Source organism: Pararge aegeria, chromosome 23 (assembly GCF_905163445.1).
Source record: "Pararge aegeria chromosome 23, ilParAegt1.1, whole genome shotgun sequence".
Taxonomy (NCBI): Eukaryota; Metazoa; Arthropoda; class Insecta; order Lepidoptera; family Nymphalidae; genus Pararge; species Pararge aegeria.
The window spans coordinates 11,522,926-11,544,073 of NC_053202.1; positions in this window are offsets into that span (position 1 = coordinate 11,522,926).

A 21,148-nucleotide genomic window follows, 5' to 3' on the forward strand; every position below is an offset into this window, starting at 1 on the left:
GCCCTTTTCATAGGGGGAGGAGACCCGTTCCCTGTAATAGGTTGATATGATAATGATCCAACATGGTGCAATCCAAATATGATGTGATCCAAGTTCTTAACTACGATTGTTATTTTGACGATCTTCTTTGCTTTATGGATACCAGGCATCCATAAAGCAAAGAAGATCGTCAAATTTTGAAAATCAACCTTTGAAAATCACTTATAGATATTTTTTTTTACCCTCATAATCATTATATATATAAAGGTTGTCTGGAAGAGATCGCTTTAGTGATAAGACCGCCTTTGCACACTGTATTTTATTTTAATTTTTTTAAGTTTCTTCTGTATTTGTGTTTAATTTATATAAAATGTGTGTGTGCAATAAAGACTTAAAACAAACAAACAAACAAAGTTAGTGGTGCGAGCTGGGATTCGAACTCGGCCCCCCGAAGTTCCAACCACTAGGTCCAACACAAGTTTTATAGATATAGATATATAGATAATATCTTCAAAACCTTGTGTTACAGATTTGTACAACGAAAAAACGATATAATACAGCTTACACTGAAAGATCTATTTACAGTAAACAAAACAATTTGTACAAGTTAAACAAGGACTAAAATCTAGCTGAAATAGTCGGTAACAGTACTTTGTGTGTGTGTGTGCTAGGAACTGCGTGCTCGTCGTGTGCGTGTGTGTGCGCGGCGCACGTGGGTGTTTGATGTATTAATATTGGTGGTGCTTTTAAGGTTATCGCGGTGGAAGGTGATCTGGCCCGATAGACCGCGGCCATGCCACCGGGCCGTACAGCCGCAGGGGTTCATCTTAAATAAATGAGTAAACAAGTCTCTTATTATTCCTTGGTTGAAAAGTACAGAAAAAAAATAAAAAAATATACTACGACAATACACACATCGCCATCTAGCCCCAAAGTAAGCATAGCTTGTGTTATGGGTACTAAGATAACTGATGAATAATTATATGATATATACGTAAATATTTATAATATATAGATAAACACCCAGACGCTGAAAAACATTCATGTTCATCACACAAACATTGTCCAGCTACTTGACCCATTTTTTATTTTACTCATAATATTCAAAATTAGAAACTATGGATATTTACGCGACCACAACTCCGCGTCCAGGCAATATTTGTTTCTTAGGTTACCATTTACGAATATTTGAAATAAAAGGTTTTTAAAAAAAAAATACCATTATTATTTATTTGTTTAAGAGATATTATTGATTCAATTATTACCACTAACTCATTTCCGGTACACGTGCAAGCGTTTGGCTAAAAGTCTGATATTACAATAATGGTTTGTCAGTGGTCGATCAATGACAAGAACTATACTTAAAATGAATAACATAAAAAAAAACATTTATTAAAAACACAATATTTAAATTATCCAATCATCCATTAAAATAAACGAGTTGATTTACTAAATAAAATAGCAGATAATATTATTTTAATAATAATAATCTTTTTTTTTTATTTGTTTCTTACAATAATCCGTTTTGTTTGACCACTGAAACACAAATTGCAATAGCGGACTGGGGATATTTTGCTTCATGACAAACAGAAAGTATATCCCACGGGAACCGTTAATTTTTTTGGGATAAAAAGTAGGCTATCTGTTTATCCAGGGTATAATCTATCTCTAATTTAAATTTCAGTCAAATCGGTTCAGGATTTCGCCGTGAAAGAGTATCAAACATCCATCAATCCCTACAAACTTTCACGATTATAGTATTAAAAACTGATTTGAAATTGAGCTTAAATTGAAGTTTATCTGTACAATGCCCGTTTTCACTAACGTTGGCACTGCCTAAGTAAGTAACGCTTAATCAAAGAAGATTCCTTGGTATATTTACCTTTCACTAATCGTATTTCCCTACGCAACTCATATAACCTTACTTGTCTATAGTTCTTGCCATAAGGGGTGATATTTTGTGTTTGTATTTTCATATTTTTAATTTTGTCTAGAAGTTTATTAGTCTGCAGTCTTTTACTCCATCAAGTGCCAGGAAGAGATCGCAATTTAGCGATAAGGCCGCCTAATTGTATACATCGGGTAAACTAGTTTTTTTATAATTTTTCCTGTATTTTTATGTAGTGTACAATAAAAGTGTATTCATTCATTCAGTCATTCATTTTTCATTAAACGAATTTTTTTTTTTTCATCTGTCAAGTGTCTGTTAACGAGTGCCCTAAACTTACGATCCGCCGAATCGGTGTCGTAACTTTAGACGGTGCCTAACGTTGTTAGATATCACATAAGGGTTCGTGAAACGTTTCTGAAGGAATATCCTAAAACACTAGGTCGCTATTGCCTCAATTGGACAATTGAGGCCTAGAGGAATCCTAGATTTATTGAAAACGGACATAAGTGTCTTTTCTGAAAGTAAAAGTCAAAATTGCTGCCAAATTCCAAAGTCCCCTTCGCCTGTACTCCATTACTAAGCCCCCGTACAGAGCTCGTTAGCTTTTATTTGGACGCCGGACTCCTGTTCCGACACTACACCGCCGGCCAAATAAATAGAGCAACTTGATTATGTGTGATATAGCTTTCAAATTTTATCTTGAGTAATTTTTTATCATATTTTACTATGAATTATTTAATTAGAATACAATATAAGTAGAATACGTAGATTAAATGGATTTATTCAAATATTTTATGGCACCTACGAAGCGTGCATACCTACTCATTTTGCAACTTTTAGTATACACCAATCAACTGTTACTCAATGTTGCGCTCTGAGTGAATTCAACTATCGCAACGTGTGTTATTTGTTACGGGATAAGGTAATAAATATCATAGGATATACCTAGTATAAGGATATTAGGATTTTTTTTTTAAATTTTAAATTGCATTAGGTTTAAGTATTCTCTCATGATAAATGTTAGAATTATAATATAAATAAATAAATAAATTTTCTGCTTTAGCCGATAAAGACGGACCACCAAGGTATTTGCATCCGGTACGATGTCGCGCAGAAATCGATTATCATCACTAAGCATCATATGAGGTTGTTAAGGGCTAACTTGTACCTGAAGAAATAGAAAAAAAACATAACCAAAGAATTTCTTACCAAAAACCTTAGAAGTTACGAACGTAAGCAAAAATAGAGGAGAGAAAACCGCAGCGTTGGAGTGTTGAAATTAAAGCGTTCATACCTCAGTGGGTAGGACTTCGACTTCACTTTCGGTAGGGGAGTTCGAATCCCAGCACGCACCTCTTACTTTTCTAATGTGAAATTTTAGCAATTAAAGTATCACTTGCTTCGACGGTGAAGGAAAACATCGTAAGGAAACCTGCATACCTGAGAGTTCCCAATAATGATCTCAGAGGTGTGTGAAACCACCACTACGGCTTTAACCCCTTCTCATTGTGGACGGTGACCCGTTCTTTGTAGTGGGCCGGCAATGGGTTAATATGATGAAGATGATGATATGATGAATTCTCTGAATGGATTTCTCTGTTTTGCTCAGAGGCGATTAGGTCAGCCGATCTTCGTCCAGATCTTGGCGAAATTTTCTCATGGTTTTTTTTTAACATGCAGAACATCAGCCATCGAGCCTACAGACCCCGCTCCATGACTGAGTTCATCTCCTATACGCCATCAAATAGCCTATAAGTCCGAGAGAGAGAGAGAAAAGGTATTAAAGAGCGAGGGTTGTAAGCATATACCCACCGAGCATCTACCGAGAAGAAGCCGGCAAGACACACAGCAATTGCTCTTTTCCAACATCATTTTACAATTTACCAATCATTGTTCTATCTTGTCCTAATCCTAAGGTTGCCTGGCAGAGATCGCTTCTAAGCGATAAGGCCGCCTTTGGTTCTACTCCTAACTGTGTATTGGGGTACAAATAAAGAGTATGGAGGGTAGAGGTAAGGAGAGTCATCTTATATGGGAGAAAAGTTGAAAAAGTGTCCAGTTGTATGCGCTAAATAACAGTTCAAAAATCCTCCACAATGGCACAGGGTATGGTATGAATGTAGCAATCGTAGATGAATTGAAGTATGCCGAGTTAAAAAATTTAATATCATTATCGACTAAAGTAGTTAATTATTGAGAATTTCAACAACTTACGTTGTACAAAATATTGTGGTAAATATAACCTTACTTCCTTGTTTATTTTTCAAGCCTACTCTAACAATATTTGGCGCTTCTTTTAAGAGTTACCTTGATGCAAATGTGGCGCCATCCTAATTTAATACATTTTGACGGACACTTTTTCAGATACACAGATGATCCTCCTTACCTCTACCCTCCATAATAAAGAGTTTATATATATAAATATCCTGTGTGAAATGAAAGCGTAGCGGCTTTTCATTGGTGAAAGTAAAATACTTTGTAGTATTCAATTTTTTTGTTCGGCAGTGCACGTCGGGTTTCTCAGCGGTTATCAGTGTTCAATACATGTGCACAGTTTAATGTTCTCATTCTGTTTTACTCATTAATTGCCGATGCGGCCGATGATGCTCAAAGGAGCAAAATAAAATCATTTTACTCACGCCCGCATGACTACATGTATAAGAATGCGAGTAGGTGTACCGGACGCACCATGACACACAGAATATCGCTAATTGATAAAATCTATTAACTCTTACTTTGTCTCAATTCAATTTTAGCTCAAAGCGGATTCAGAAAGATGAAAGGAAAGCTCTTTTACAACTGAGAGCGTCTTTTATTGGCGACGGTTGTTTTTTAGTATTGCCATATTAAAATTTTCGTTGCTATTTTTTTCTCGGGAGGTAGTCAGATTTTTTCTACCTACCGCACTATAGACGCTAATATCAATTCACTCCTTTGTTTTTGAATGTAAAGTAGACGAAAAAGATAGATTGATAGAATAACTTTATTGTAACAAAACACAAAGAAAAAATACAAAGCAAAACAAACACAACTGTACATAGTGTTAGGGTGCAAAGGCGACCTTTCTAGACATTCCTAGAGGCTTTAGCGTTTCGGTACGAAGCCCCGTTAAAACTGATAAGGGGTGTAGTTTCATAGTATTAGTACCATAGACCATAGACCATAGACCATAGACCATAACCCTAAATGGTTAACTCTTTACCATTATCACACCACATCATAACTTACCACTAGTTGAGATAACTGTAGACGAATTTAAAAAGACTTCGACGTCAATAATAATGATAAGATTTTATTTCAGGTGTAGCCTATACGTAATAAAATTATTTATTTATTTAGGAAGCCAACGTTATATACAATGTTTTAAAATTATTATAAACATAACAGTAATATTCTGAATTTTACATTGTATACACCACTTACAGGCTAACTCTGCATGCATCATGAAATATAGACGTTCTTCAATATACAGAACCTAAAGCTAAAGAGATAAATTAAAAAAAAAAAATATAAAAGATACTACAAACTAAAATAAAATAAAAATAAAAATAAAAGAGGATTACGAAACAAACAGTTTTTTAATTTTGCGCTTATAACCAAAGAATTTAATTTTTTTTTTTCAAGAGTAATAACAAAAGGTTTAAAATAACACTGCTATAAGATATAGGAGTATCCACCCAGATGTCATATCGAAAACTTCTCAAATAGGGCGTATAATTTTTGGGTTTTTCTTTTTTACGGCGCCATAGTTACGGCCATGTCACCCTGAGACCGGGTGAAAGCAATAATTCACCGATGATACAATAAGATCAATTATTGACTACGGATGGTGAGCTTCTGGATTCGATTTCTAGTTCGGGCCTATAAATGTAGTATAATATATAAAGCTGAACAGTTTGTTAGTTTGTTTACTTGAACGCGATGATCTCAGGAACTACTTACTGGTCCGATTTAAAAAAATCTTTCAGTGTTGGATAGCCCATTTATAGAGAAAGGCTATATTTTTATTTGACAGCCGGTTAGCCTAGTGGGCAGCGACCCTGCTTTCCGCGTCCAAGGCTATGGGTTCGATTCCCAGAACTGGAAAAATGTTTGTGTGATGAACATGAAATGTTTTTCAGTGTCTGGGTGTTTATCTATATATAATAAGTATTTATATGTATTATCTTTATAAAAATATTTATCAGCTATCTTAGTAACCATAACACAAGCTACGTTTACTTTGGGGCTAGATAGCGATGTGTGTATGTCGTAGTATATTTTTTTTTTTTAATTTATATTATATATATATATATATATATATATATATATATATAAATCATCACGCTAAGATCAATAGGAGCATAGCACCAATTAAGAATGTTTTAAAATCGTGGGTATTTTTTTCCTTTTGAAAGCTTCCACTGCGCGCGCTACGTGTACGGTTAAAGTTACGATAAAATTATGTATGACAAAGTTATTCGCCTTTAAAAGTTCTAAAAAATTGTCCTCAACATCATATGTCTATCTTTTAAGTTTGACTTATACGCGGACAAGGTCGAAAGGGGCCGCTAGTTTATAATTTTTGTAAGGCTTTGAAACTGCAACTTCTAGCAAGCATTATTCAATTGTGCCACTGCGTATGTGGCCATCAAACAGTGTGACCGCAAAAAATGGTGGGTCAAATGTCGTGTCAAAATAAAAAAAATGGCGGGTCACCTCGCCGGGGGACTGTCACTGAGATATCACTACCATAAGGCTCGAGGCGAGATGGCGCCAGTGAACAAAAAACGGCAGATTTGCGCAAAATTACACGGTCTATTTTAAAATGTATTTCGTGTATAGAAAAAAATGGATATGAATTAATTTGTCCCGTTTGAATCCCGAAGAAGCAGTTTATTCAATGTGTCCAGTTGTTCAATACCTGAACAATAAAACATTTAAGTATCGATCCAGTTACTAATTACATCTTTGTTTATAGTCATTCCAGTTGGTGTAAAGATCTATGGCGTTTTATTAGTTTTACTTATTTTGTTTTGTCTATGTTTTTTGCTCTCTTGTCTACGGCAATAAAAAAAGTAATGTAGCAAAAATATTTTTTGTTGTTACAATTAAAAATAAACGGTTGTGAATTGTGAATTTGGCTCTTTAAGTTTTTTAATATATCCACAACCTAACACCAATCAATTTATGCGTAGTTCTACATATATATTTAAAATGGGGTGTCCTTTTTAAAAAGAACTTTTTCAATTAATATTATCTCTGAAAAGAACTCTTTTGTTTTGTTGTTGTCCTTCAATTTTTTAAATACGCGATAACTTCTAAATTATTAGTCTAATCGGAATTAACTAATTTAAAAAAAAAAACAAAATTCATTTACTTCAAGTAGGCCGAGTTTATATACGTATTAGCACTTTTGAAACTTCAAGTCAGTCTGTTTCTAGTGACTCTACCACCTTTTCGGAAGGTAGATTCCACCGAGAAGAGCCAAAATCTATTTTGATTCCATTCACAATAACTTGTTTTCTTAAACTATAGGGGACAAGCTATAGTGACTATAAGTAATTGTTTTTTTTGTTTGGCAGAACTTCATATTTTACTTTTAATGCTAGGGCGGGCGGGGGCGGGGTATTGACAAATATCGATGTAATTTATTGGCGGGTTGGCGCCGGCGCTTCGGCGGATTTCGTCGTTTTTTGCGGAACCCTGCTGACAGACGTGACCCGAGGTTTGTCGATGACTTGATAAGATTACGTATTCTCAACTATTTTAAGGATTTGTTAAATCTTTTTAACTGTTTTTTTTTTAAGTTCTCTTCTAACATACATTCACACTTCGAGTCGGTCGGTGCAGTGCATAAAACTAGTGTTTGTGCACTGAACTTGCACAATGTTTTAGTAATAAGCTCACGTGAACTAAGTAAATGCTAAATAATAAAGTGACGCGTTGCAATACCAACGTTGCCGCTGAGACAGTATTGAGGGATGGTTCTTTTTTTAGTTCTGTTATTTAACTTTAATTTTTATTTGTTAATTTGATTTAATTTTTATTTTTTTTAACATATCTTTCTAATTTTTACTTTTTGCATAAAACTAGTGTTTGTACATTGGGGGGTCAAAACCTTGGCGAGAGTGCGGTGAATACGCAAGTAGTTAATTTTTTTTTATTTATATTTCACTTGATTTAACGGTGAAGAAAGTCACAGAAGTATGTAGTATATGATTTTTAAGGATTCCTAGGATATTTTTGGACCTACGAGTACCAACCAAAGTTAATAATAAACAAAGTTAATAATAAACAAAGTTAGTTAAAACACATTTAATAAATCGTTGTTACTATGAGATTTTGAAGCGGTGATAGCGCAGTGGGTAAGAGCTTGACTTCACATTCGGGGAGGCGAGTTCGAATCCCAGCACGCACCTCTAACTTTTCTAAGAGATATTAGTAATTAAAAATATCACTTGCTTCGACGGTGAAGGAAAACATCGTGAGGAAACCTGCATGTCCGAGAGTTCTACATAATGTTCTCAAAGGTATGTGGAGTCCATCAATCCATACTGGGATAGCGTGGTGGACTACAGCCTTAACACCTTCTCATTCAAATTCAAAATTCATTTATTTCAAGTAGGCCTAATAAAAGCACTTTTGAAACGTCAAGTCTGTCTGTGTGTAGTGACTCTACCACCTCGGAAGGCAGATTTTACCGAGACGAAGCCGGCAAGAAACTCAGCAGTTGTTCTTTTCCAACAGTAACAATTTTACATTTACATTTTAAAATTCATTTTTCTATCTTGTGGGAGATGAAAGCGGAGCCGGATGCTTCCAAGCAACCTCATGTCATTAAGAAATTCATCTACTGTATACTGGTAACTGTATACCTCGGTGTAATAAATGTGTTTTAACGCATTCTTTAAACTTATGCATTGGTAGGTCCAAAATTACCTTTGTGGAGGAGACCTGTGTCCGGTAGTGGGTCGGTAATAGGTCGATAAGTTGACTATGAGATTGATGAATGACAAAGCTGATTGGAAACAGGCAACTCCGTTCTCTTCTCAAAATTCCTTAAGATTTTAAACTCTGAAATAATTTTGATAAAGAGTAATCTACTGAGCTTCTACCCGGCTCTTCTCAGTAGAATCTGCTTTCCGTGGTAGTTACTACAAACAGACTGACTTGACGTTTGAAAAGTGCTTATAAAATATGATGCTAAGAACTCAATTACATGATCAATCCCTACTAATATTATAAATGTAAATGTAAGTTTGTTTGTTACGCTTTCAAGCAAAAACTACTGAACCGATCGTCATGAAACTTTGGAAACATATTCTTGGAGGTAATAGAAATAATATAGGATACTTTTTATCCCGAAATTACCCTCAGTTCTTTTGGGAGAGGTAATGAAAAAGTTTGACGATTTTACACAAGGACTATATAAGACTATATAAGGTCGGACAGTTCTTTTCAGATATTGTTTATGCGAATAGATGTTTTTTTATATAAGAATACTTAAAAAAACTTAAGAAAACTTAAAAATTTCAGTACAACTCCTACACCTAAATTTAATGTCCATGTGTCTCAAAAAACAAAAACAAACGCAGACGAAGTCACGGGCAACAGCTAGTTATTAATAATATTGTGACATTAAATCCTAATTCTATAATTATTGTAAATCGAAATTATTCTTATGTTTTAAGTTGACAAATTCTAATGTATTGTTTTAAAATTTAATTTGGATATAATAATTTAAATTAAGTAAAGAAATAAAAATAATTTCGACAAATTTTATTGCAATGCCCCGGCGGGGCATCATGTCTCTTATGTATGTGCATCAGTGGCGTGCACTTCATACATGCACAAAAGCACTGCATACCCTAAAATTGATAGATAACCCGTATAGGAGGAGAATTTTAGCCGTAATATTCAATTTTACTGCAGTATGCATACCGCAGCATACTGCATACTGCAGTATGGTAAGAAACCCAAGGCACGCCACTGATGTGCATGTAGCAATTAATAAACAATAAACAATTAAAATACTACAACTACTACTACTTGAAATAAATGAGTTATGAATTTTGTTTTTTTTTCGATAAACCTATCAAGTTAACCTATCGGTGCGTCTGCGTGAACCGCTGAAAACATTTCAAGTGGCTGATGACGGTCGACGCCATGTGACGTTATTCGGCGCGCCCTGTGACGTCACACACCGTCATTCGACGCCAGTTCATAATATCCAGAAAGTTATGAACTTAATAAATTTCATTTAATCATTGGTTAAAGAAGCTGTGCCTAGTGGGTACGTTCGGATTACCGTACGGAGGGCCCGAGTTTGATTCCCGGCACTCGAACCGGTAGACTTCAAACGCCCTTGAGTTTATAAACTCTCAGGCATGCAGTTCTCCTGGCGATATTGAAGGACAATATCGCCTTCGCGCTTTAAAGCAAGTGATATTTAATTGCTTACATTAAAAAACGCACATAGCTCCGGAAAGTTAGAGGTGCGTGCCGGGGATCGAACTTGTTACCCCTAAAGGGTAGCCGACGCCTTACCCACCAGGCCAGGGTTTCCCAACATGGCCGCCGTGGCGCCCTGGGGCGCCGACGTCCAGAGGTGCACCGCGAGGTGTTTTACCGACCCACTACAGAGCACGGGTCTCCTTCCACTAGTTAATGCCGTAGCCCACCACGCTGGCCCAGTGCGGATAGGTGGACTCCACTCCTTTGAGAACATTATGGAGAACTCTCAGTTATGCAGGTTTCCTCACGATGTTAGCAATGTTAGCAAGTGACATTTTTAATTACTTAAACCGCAAAGTAGAGGTGCGCGCTGGGATTCGAACTCGGCCCCCCGAAGTGAATCCCACCCAATGCGCTATCGCCGCTTCACAAAAGCTAAATGTGTCTTTTAAGTATAGTTTTAGCTCTAGTTTTACTTAAAGTCGGATGCAACTAATAGCTCGTAGGTAAATTATACATACTGTGACGTCATTCATAAAGGCCGATACTAACCACATGCCCGGCTGCGCGTAATCGATACGTTAATCACCCTTATTTTATACCGAGATTTGGTATTACGGCGTCGGGGCTCGAAATCCTCACTGCAAAAGGATTGTCAGACATTGTATTTAATTGATAATAATTTTGTGTCTAAACATAATTATAGAATGGTTTAAATTGCATTTTATTTGCTTTAACTGTTTATGCCACTTGATTACGTAATATATTCAAAAATATGTGCGTTATCACTTGCTTCGACGGTGAAGAAAAACGTCGTGAGGAAAACGGCATGCCTGGGGGTTCTAAATAATGTTCTCAAATGTGTGTGGAGTCCACCAATCCGCACTGGGCCAGCGTGGTGGACTACGGCCTTAAACCCTTCTCATCATTGTGGGTGGAGACCCGTGCTCAGTACTGAAATTATACAAAATCCTTAGTTTGAATATAAGTTTGAATTAAAGAAATGTTTTTTGTTTATGTGATACATTATTTGTTTTGACTACTAGCGCCATCTGTTAAGCAATAGATAGTCCATTACAACGACATCTATCAATGAGTAGTAAACTTATGTTATTTTTGATTTACGTCAGGTAGGTATTTAAAAAATATTTAAATTAAATATTCAAATGATAATAGAGAAAAAGAGTGTTTTTCTTTACATATCAAGTAAACGATCAGTTTTAAATAATTTTTCACTCTCAACTAGTGACATCTAGTGTGTAATAGAAGAACTATAACGTAAAAGTTTTAGGAAGCTTTGAGAGCTTTTCGACGCATATATTCCCCCTTAAACGACATCTATATTTCGCTCTCTGAACTATTATTTATGCTTGGTCGATAGATGGCGTAAAGTAAATAAATTAAAGGCCAATTTCAATAAATAGGTTTCTACTCTTTGCAAAGTCCGAGATTTTTAGTTACAAGTCGAGTGATTTCTTGCTCTCGATCCATCAATTGATAAACTCTGTAGGTAAACATAGGTAGGTAGGTTTCTTGTACGTCTGGGACTCGGTTGTCAGTTCTGCAAAAGTAAATAGTAAAAGTTTTTTTCTATAATTTTAGGGGTTATTAAAATATTAGTATTACGGCGTGAACTTTTGCACACCGTGAAGATCAGAAAAGTTGCATATCTGGGGCACGTGCTAAGGCACGATGGATATGAGCTCCTTCAACTTATTATGATGGGAAAAGTTGCAGGAAGAAGAGGCGTTGGTCGCAGGAAAAAGTCCTAGCTTCGTAACATCAGAGAGTGGACTTGAATCGAGACTGCAGCAGAATTATTTCGCCTCGCGAAAGATAGGTCCGTGGGTTCGATTCCCACAACTGGAAAATGTTTGTGTGATGAGCATGAATGTTTGTCAGTGCTGGGTGTTTATATGTATATTCTAAGTATTTATGTATATTATTCATAAAAATATTCATCAGTCGTCTTAGTACCCATAACACAAGCTGCGCTTACTTAGCTGCTTTACGCTTACTTTGGGGCTAGATGGCGGTGTGTGTATTGTCGTAGTATATTTATTTATTTATAGACAAGAATTTACGAAGCTGACTGCCAACCTTCGCTAGTCGGAGAGGCACCGCAAGAAGAAGAAGGAAATATTAGTAAAAATTTCATGCATCATGTGAAGTGTTGCTCTGTTTACGTCTTCGTCTTCTGTTGACGAAGTAGGTGAGTTAAAAAAAAAAATTATTTATGTATTTTTTTTTATTTATATTTCATAAAAAAATTGATTTATTAAAGCTTGAGGTACTTTTCTAGATATTATCCTCTATGTACTTAGGTACCAAGTGCTAGGCTTCCCAGATTAAGTTCGGGGGCCCGCGTGCGATCCCCGACACACACCTCTTACATTTCGGAGTTATGTGCGTTTTAAGCAACTAAAAATACCACTCGCTTTCACAGTGAAGGAAAACATCGTGAGGAAACCTTGATACCTGGGAATCCATAACGTTCTGCCGAAACGGCTCCGGACTTGAGAACCTGTCAGTTTGGTAACCGGGCTTTCTATGAGTCTAATTCACCGATATGTTTTTTTTCTTTATCACTTCCCGTAGGAAGAAGGTAGAGGTATATCGCCGTACAGCAAATAAGTAGATATGCGTTCGGAAATCGCCAGTTTACGTTTCTGAGCTCTATCCTTTTTGAGCTGAACTAGAAACCTTGAAATTACGTCCGAAAACATTGTTTACTCAAACTTACAAAGCAACCGTGACTAATAAGCTCATAAAAGCAATAAAATTGGATTTTAACGCATCTGAAAACAATAATTTCAACGTCAATCACTGAACAAAGCGTTCGAAAGTGAAACCTCTTTGTTTTAATGTGTATCTCCGTGTTTTTTTTTATTTGGCACACAAAACAACGTCCTTTCTTCAAGGGGAGCTGCTATACGCTACATTTCGCTCTGCCAAGGTACCAGACCACTTGGTCTAAGACATAATTTTATGTATTGTTCTAGTTACAGTTTATGAGTTGTAAATAATTCATCATCATGTACGTCATTCTGTAGGGCGCAGAATTCTCTCATAAGTGAAAGGGTTCAAGAGCATAGTTAAATTTTGGGATGTATTAACGATTATTATTCAATATAGTAGTGGCAATAATATGATAGGAGTAGTCGCAAACGAAAACCGAGCAGGTATTGAGAAATCTTACAAAAAATCCAATATTCAACTACAAATCACGAGAGTTCGATTGCCGGTTTGGACTTATAATAATTGTAATTGTAAAAGGTACCTTACTTTTCTGTCAATAAATTCTCAGTTTTGGTAATTTAGCCACCCCCGTGTTTCAAATAACACGTTAAGAAGTCGGTCCCGATAATTATCACTAATATAATTTTCCTAATTAGGATCTTTAAAGTGCTACAACCTTCATTTGAGCCGCGTGGTGGGTACCGCTCTCAAGAAAGAGTTGGTCTCGTTCCAACCAACCAAGGGAGAGTAGGCCTGTGTTCAACAGTGGAATATTGATAGGCTGTAACAAATGATAATGATTGCTTGTCTACTCCTAAGAAATTTGCTCTATGAGCTTTCCACCCATTGTCGCTGTTCAAAAATCGAACGCCAACCGTAAATCGAAGAATATTTGTTTTTTTAATTAATGAGTCGAAGTGCTCTTCTATTTTCAAATAATCAACTAGTTATTGATATGTGATTGAACTCGCTAATCGATTTTGAAATGAAATCGATTGATGTTAGAAGTGCTTTGTTTGCGGTTAAAATTTCAAAAGAAGTTTTGTTTGAAGATTTGTTTGAATAAAAATCGGCAGTGTTAACTGTTAGGTATAATATTAAAGGGTTAGTGGGAACAAATAAATATGTGTTCGGTCTAGTTTATTCTTAAGACGAACACCGAATCACATTTTGTTAGGCAAATACTAATTTCGAATACTGATATTAGATAGTAGGTAGCTGACAACCTAGTTAGTTACCTTCTAGCTGACTTTAAAATAAGAACGGATTCAAAAATCGAATGCCAATCGTAAATAAAAGCATATTTGTTTCTGAACATATATTATTCTACATCGTCATATCAACCGATAGACGTCCACTGCTGGACATAGGTCTTTTGGAGGGAGTTCCGAGTTTCGCTTGTGTCCAGCGGCTTCATGCGACACGCTTGATGTCATCTGTCCACCTCGTTGGGGGTCGACCGACGTTGCGCTTACCAGTACGGGGCTGCCATTCCAGCACCTTGGGACCCCAACGTCCATCCTTTCTCCGAACTATGTGCCCGGCCCATTGCCACTTAAGCTTCGCGACTCGTTGAGCTATGTCGGTAACTTTGGTTCTTCTACGAATCTCCACATTTCTGATTTGATCGCGTAGAGATCATAGCTCTCTCCATCGCCCGCTGAGTGACTCTAAGCCTTCTTATGAGGCCCATTCCGAGCTATATGCCCCGCAAATTGCCAGGTTATGACCAGTGGCGTGCATAGAGGGTATGCATAAGGTATGCAGATGATATAAAATGAAGAAACTGTCCAGAACGAGTAATAAATAACGTAGTAACGAGTAGGCTTTTATACCTCTTAAAATGCCTATCCTTAGGTTTTTTAAAACTCGTACTGGAGATTTTCCTAATTTTATTTCATCTGCATACCCTGTGCACACCCTCTATGCACGCCACTGGGTATGACGTAGGTAAGGAAATTAATATAATAAAGTGAGTCAACTTGTTTGTATACTCATTGAGAGTATCGGCACACAAGCGAAGCCGAGCCGGCCTACCGCAGCGCAGGTGTAAAAGAAGAGGAGGTTAATCTCATACACTTCTATGCTACGAGTTCATGACCCTCAGGAAAAAATACGTCGATCGAAAGGATTTCGATTGGATTAAACGTAACATGCGTTGGGTGGAATGGTGTTGAGTGATATACCTTGCCGGTAACCTGGCGGGTCATAGCATATCACCGGGATATGCTCGGACTTCTCAAATCTAATCTGGTACTAATAACAATTAATGGCGTTGTCCGTCCGACATAAAGCGACTTTTATGAGCGTTTTGTATTACGTTCGGGATGAGTGGCTATCAGATGCCATCGAGTGGATTTGCCATAGAGCTGCGACTCTACACGACAAAGCAAAACCCGATAATCGCGTACGTTTGCATTAGATTATATCTAATAATTTGGATTATTAGACCCCGATTTCCTTGCCGGCCCAGTGGTTTTCATGTTCATCAATCGTAGGTCCTGGGTTTGAATCCCGAGTCGAGCCAAAAATTGTAAAATATTCAGTTAAAGAATTTTCAGGAACAGGAAGCACGTTAAGCCGTTGGTCCCGGTTATTATCACTTGGGATAGTAGTGATTAAAGCCCACCAACCCGCATTGGAGCAGCGTGGTGGGTATATGCTCTAAAACCGTCACTCCTATAAGAGACGAGGCCTGTGCCCAACAGTGGGACGTTAATAGGCTGCGGATGATGACGATGACACCGATCACCTTGCGATGATGGGGGACATTGGTTGTTCAAATGCTTCATTGGTTCAGATTGATAACAGTTCCCTTAACTTTAGCCAGTTTCCTTACCTTAGTTAGAACAAGAACAAATTATGGTAAAAAATCCCTTACCTTTGAAGGCGCCAAATTTTTATAATAAAATACCTATACTTATAAAAAATGTAAACTCATTAAATGTATTCAAAACTAAATTTGCTTCTTATATATTAAGTAATACCAATAAATTTAAAGACGAATACATTGAATGAGTAGATAATAGTAAAATTGAATTTAGTTGTCTAATGGCGAAGTGTATTAATTTATTATAGAAAATTAAGTTTCCTATGTAAGTGACTTAGGTCTTTTTATGGGAATAAATGTCTTTAAACCTAATAACAACCCATTACCGGCCCGCTACAGGGCACGGGTCTATTCTTAGACCTAAACCCATCTAGGGTTTAGGTCATAGCCCACCAGGGCCACCACGCTGGTCAAGTGCTGATTGGTATACATCACAGGTCATTTAAGAACGTTATGGAGAGACTCTTAGCCATACAGGTATCCTCACGATGTTTTTCTTCACCATGGCGAAACCCAATGGCGGTTAGCCCAAAAAAAAAGGCATGAGCAAGCCGAACATCGCTGAAGCGGATCATTTTAAGTGTGTAATTTTAATTATTTATTATGTATTTCATATAAATTGAGGATGTTATATGTTATATATTTATATAGGTATTTATGTTATATATTTTATTTGTATTTATATGTAAAATATTTATATATACATATTATAGTTCTATTTATATATATATATATATATATATATTTTATTTATATATTTGTATAATTTTAAATCTTTATTGCACCACCTACCTCTTTTCTATGTTTTTTCCTTTTACGGCATTGGTTGCCTGGAAGAAATCGCTATGTAGCGATAAGGCCACCAAATTGTACTCTCTTTATATGTATTTATATCTTTGTAACTACTTTATTTTTTTCTTTGGTTTACAATAAAAGTGTATTCATTCATTCATTCATTCATGAGAAAAAATTATCATTTACTCGAATATACACAGGCGGTTGGGCAGCGACCCTGCTTTCTGCGTCCAAGGCGGTGGGTTCGATTCCCGCAACTAGAAAAATGTATGTGTGATGAACATAAATGTTTTTCAGTGTCTGGGTTTTTATATGTATATTATAGGTATTTATGTGTATTAGGTATATTCATAAAAATATTCTTCAGTAATCTTAGCACTATAACACAAGCTACGCTTACTTTGGGGCTAGATGGTGATGTGTGTATTGTCATAGTATATTTAGTTATTTATATTTATTTATTTATAGTGATAGTTTTTTCAAATTATTCACGATATTAAATATTTATGTATTTACAGTTGCGTATCGCTTAACTAATATTCCTAACGCTTTAACATCAATAATATCTCGTTCAGAATATTAAGAATCACAGTTTATTAATTAAAATTCACAATTTACGCAGCTTACTTCATAGAATCTCGTTCGTCATCCCCCAACATGGCGGCCACATGACCACAGACCAATAACATGGCTACTACCCGACCCAGAATTATAGTGGCATATACCCAAATTATGTTGTGTTACAATACTCAATTAGCGCAGTGGGCTCGACTTCACGTTCAGGGGGCCGAGTTCGATCCCAGCACGCACCTCTAACTTTCCTAAGTTATGTGCGTTTTAAGTAATTAAAATATCACTTGCTTCAACGGTAAAGGTGAACATCGTGAGGAAACCTACATGCCTCAGAGTTCTACATAATGTTCTCAAAGGTATGTGGAGTCCACCAATCCGCACTGGGCCAGCGTGGTGGACTACGGCCTCAACCTCTTCTCATTGTGGGAGGAGACCCATGCCCTGTAGTGGGCTGGTAATGGGTTGATATGATGATGATGACAATACTCATCTGTTATCTGAGTACCTACCCATAAAGCAGCTACGCTTGCTTTGGGCTAGATGGTGTTTTATCCTAATATATTTAGTACTTGTTTGTTTTATAAAAGTAAAAAATTAAAACGTTGCCATGTCTGTATAATATTAACATCTATGTTTCATCTAAGTGGTAACCGTAGTGGACGTAAGTGGTGTGTTTGCGGTGGCCGATCTGCATCGTATCGATATCAATATCGTATTGATTATCGATTTATATCGAGTTGTGTTCAATAGGTAGGTACGTACCTATTAAATTATTCTAACCTTAGATAATACAATCGCCAAATTAAAAGAAGATTCAAACCAGCTTTGAAGAAATGGCTCTTACAAAATTCATTTTATTCTGTCAAGGATTTTTTAGTGGACAAAAATATTTGACTAGATACTCGTATATATACGTAATTACCTATACTGACATTATACTTTTTAATATTATGCTTTTTAATTTACCTCAATATTTTGACGTCGATGTGAACGACAAAATATGCGTGGAACACAAAATTATAACATCTACCTACTTATATATTGTAAGTGTTTAGTGCCTACCATTAATTTCCAAATAAAGAATTTGAATTTGTGTTTAAACTAGGAACAATAGAAATTTAAACCTTAAGGAACTATGAATATTAAACACTGAAGATGTCTTCACCGTAAAGGTATATCTCCGTGCAGCCATGTGGCTGTATGGTGATATACCTTTGCCTCTTCCCAACGGGAACGAATATAGACAAAAAATATTTAAACCGTAAACCGCTATCATTGTATTTGATACCTATAGAAAGATGTCACAATGTGGTGATGATAGATCAGAATGCAGTTGTTTTTTTTAGGAAAATATCCTAGAACATAATTCCGTCACAACTATTGGCTGCATTTATACACGCATGTGGTGGAGAGTGGCTAGTTTTATTTTATTGGTTGTTGTTCTTATGTTTATGTTGTGTCACGATCTGTTTTGTGTGTTAAATAAATTAAAAAAAAAGAGAATAGGCATCTCCAAATCAAGCGCGCTCCATCTTAGGCCGCATCATGTTTTCGGGTGCGCTTGTGTTGTCGCACTTCTGGTTGCCGCTGTGTTCCGAACGGAAACGGTGGCGCCACGCGACAACTATAGGTAATAGGTAAGTGAGGATGCAACTATCTTAGATTGCATCCTCACTTACCTACCACCAGGCGAGATTGCAGTGAAGGGCTAACTTGTACTGTAAATAAGAAAATAATTAAAGAATAGAACAGAACACGGCCGATTGGCGCAGTGGGCAGCGACCCTGCTTTCTGAGTCCAAGGCCGAGGGTTCGATTCCCACAACTGGACAATATTTGTGTGATGAACATGAATGATTTTCAGTGTCTGGGTGTTTATCTATATATTATACGTATTTATGTATATTATTCATAAAAATTATTCATCAGTTATCTTAGTACCCATAACACAAGCTACGCTTACTTAAGGACTAGATGGCGATGTGTGTATTGTCGTAGTATATTTATTTATTTATTTAGAACAGAATAGAAAAACTTTATTGCTACACAACACAATAGGAAAAACACAAGAAAAAAAAATGAATTCTACTTAGTACTATTTTAGTACTTAGTAGATTAAGTATCTAGGAAGGTATAATTTTTTTTTTTTAATTCCACTTGATGAATTTCTTAGCAAATAGCTTAGGTAGGTACTCGGAATCAGGACGCCCCGCTTTCAGCCCAAGATATAAAAAATGATTTTCAAATAATAGGTAAATATTATTGAAAAAAAAACAAGGACTGTGTTCCTTTCCGGCCGGTAGAGTCTGGCTGCCTAACCGGTGGTAGAGTGACTACAAACCGATAGATTTGACGTTTCAAAAGTGCGTACTAATGCTGTGGCGTAAAGACGTTACACCGAAACACTGTAGAATGTGAGTCTAAAAATGGCGGCAAGAAGTACAGGCCAGGCAGAGCTCTGTCACAAAAAGGTAGGTAGGTACTACTATATTTTTTATGTAGAGAATATCCTGCATTCGTATTAATAGCATTCCACTAATACATGTGTTGGACCACTAAAGGCCCTACATCATATATCTACCTAAATAAAAATCGACCATTATAAAAAACCTATGTAAAAAACATTAAGAATCAGCCGACAGTAAAAAACCTCGAGAAAAAAACGATCTTCTCTAATCAAAACATCCCACTAACAAACACCGCGAACCCGTTCCAAAGTCAAGATATAAAAAAAAGGAAATTAATGTTGACATTTCCATTCACCCACTTTTTTATTGGCCGACCGCAATCTCTCAGCTCACCTGATTGGTCTATTTAAATAGGGAAATAATGGTAGAAAGGGACGCCGTGTCAAGGGAGAAGGTCGGTATGTGCAAGTGGGACAGAGATGGCTAGACACTCCTCGGATACTTACAGCTAAAGCGACGTGTTAACGGTAAACGCCCGAATAAGTTGGATGGCTTGTACGTGCAGATTAAAGTAGGTGTGTCTTGTATTGGCACCTGTGCTACAAAACTAATGTCCGATTTAGGCTCGACTAGGTATGTGTATTGGTGATTAAAGTGATTTTTAATGACCTAGGTATAATTCACGACTCGGCAACCTCCCTGGCTTGGTGATACGCGCTGTGGTTTTATAAGTGGAGATCCAGGTTCGATCCCAGGTGGAAGTAGGTAATTTGAGAACTTATAGGTAACTTTTCAATATTCATTAGTCTATTCTGGTGGGAATAGACCAGGGAATATTTCGTGCCGGCCGTGGCTAGTTTACTCGTAACCAACAAAGACAAGTGATTATTCATTCGGGTACGATGCCGCCTAGAAACCGATCAGGGGTATGGATTTGATATAACTGCTTTAGCCCGCTATTATCTTAGGCTGCATTACCACTTACTATCAAGTGATATTGTAGTCAAGAGCTAACTTGAAATGATATTATACCTAAACAGAAGGATAAATTAATCAAATTCATTCTTAATACTTAAATATATTAAATAGAAATAGTAGACTTAAGTGACGACCACGAACGCTCTGGCAAGAGAGAACCGACTGAGAGGCAGAAGAAGATAGAATAGAAAAATAATTATATAATTATGTTTTTATTAAAGGCCTTGGCCATAAAAAATATCGTACAAACTTCCCGATTTATTAAATCGTCGAATCTAACATTAAATCAAATAAGATTTCATTTTTAAAACATCGTGTAACAAAATTGTCATTGAAAGTTATCTATGACCTAAAGGAGTGTACCTACCGCGCACTAGGAACTTAGGCTGAGAGGAAATAAAACATAATTTTCTTTAATAAACCAATTTTATTTGGTATTATACTTAGTTCTTAAAAAATAGGTTTAATAACCTAACCTACCAATAGGCATTTATATAATATGGTCTCATTAGTTTTAACA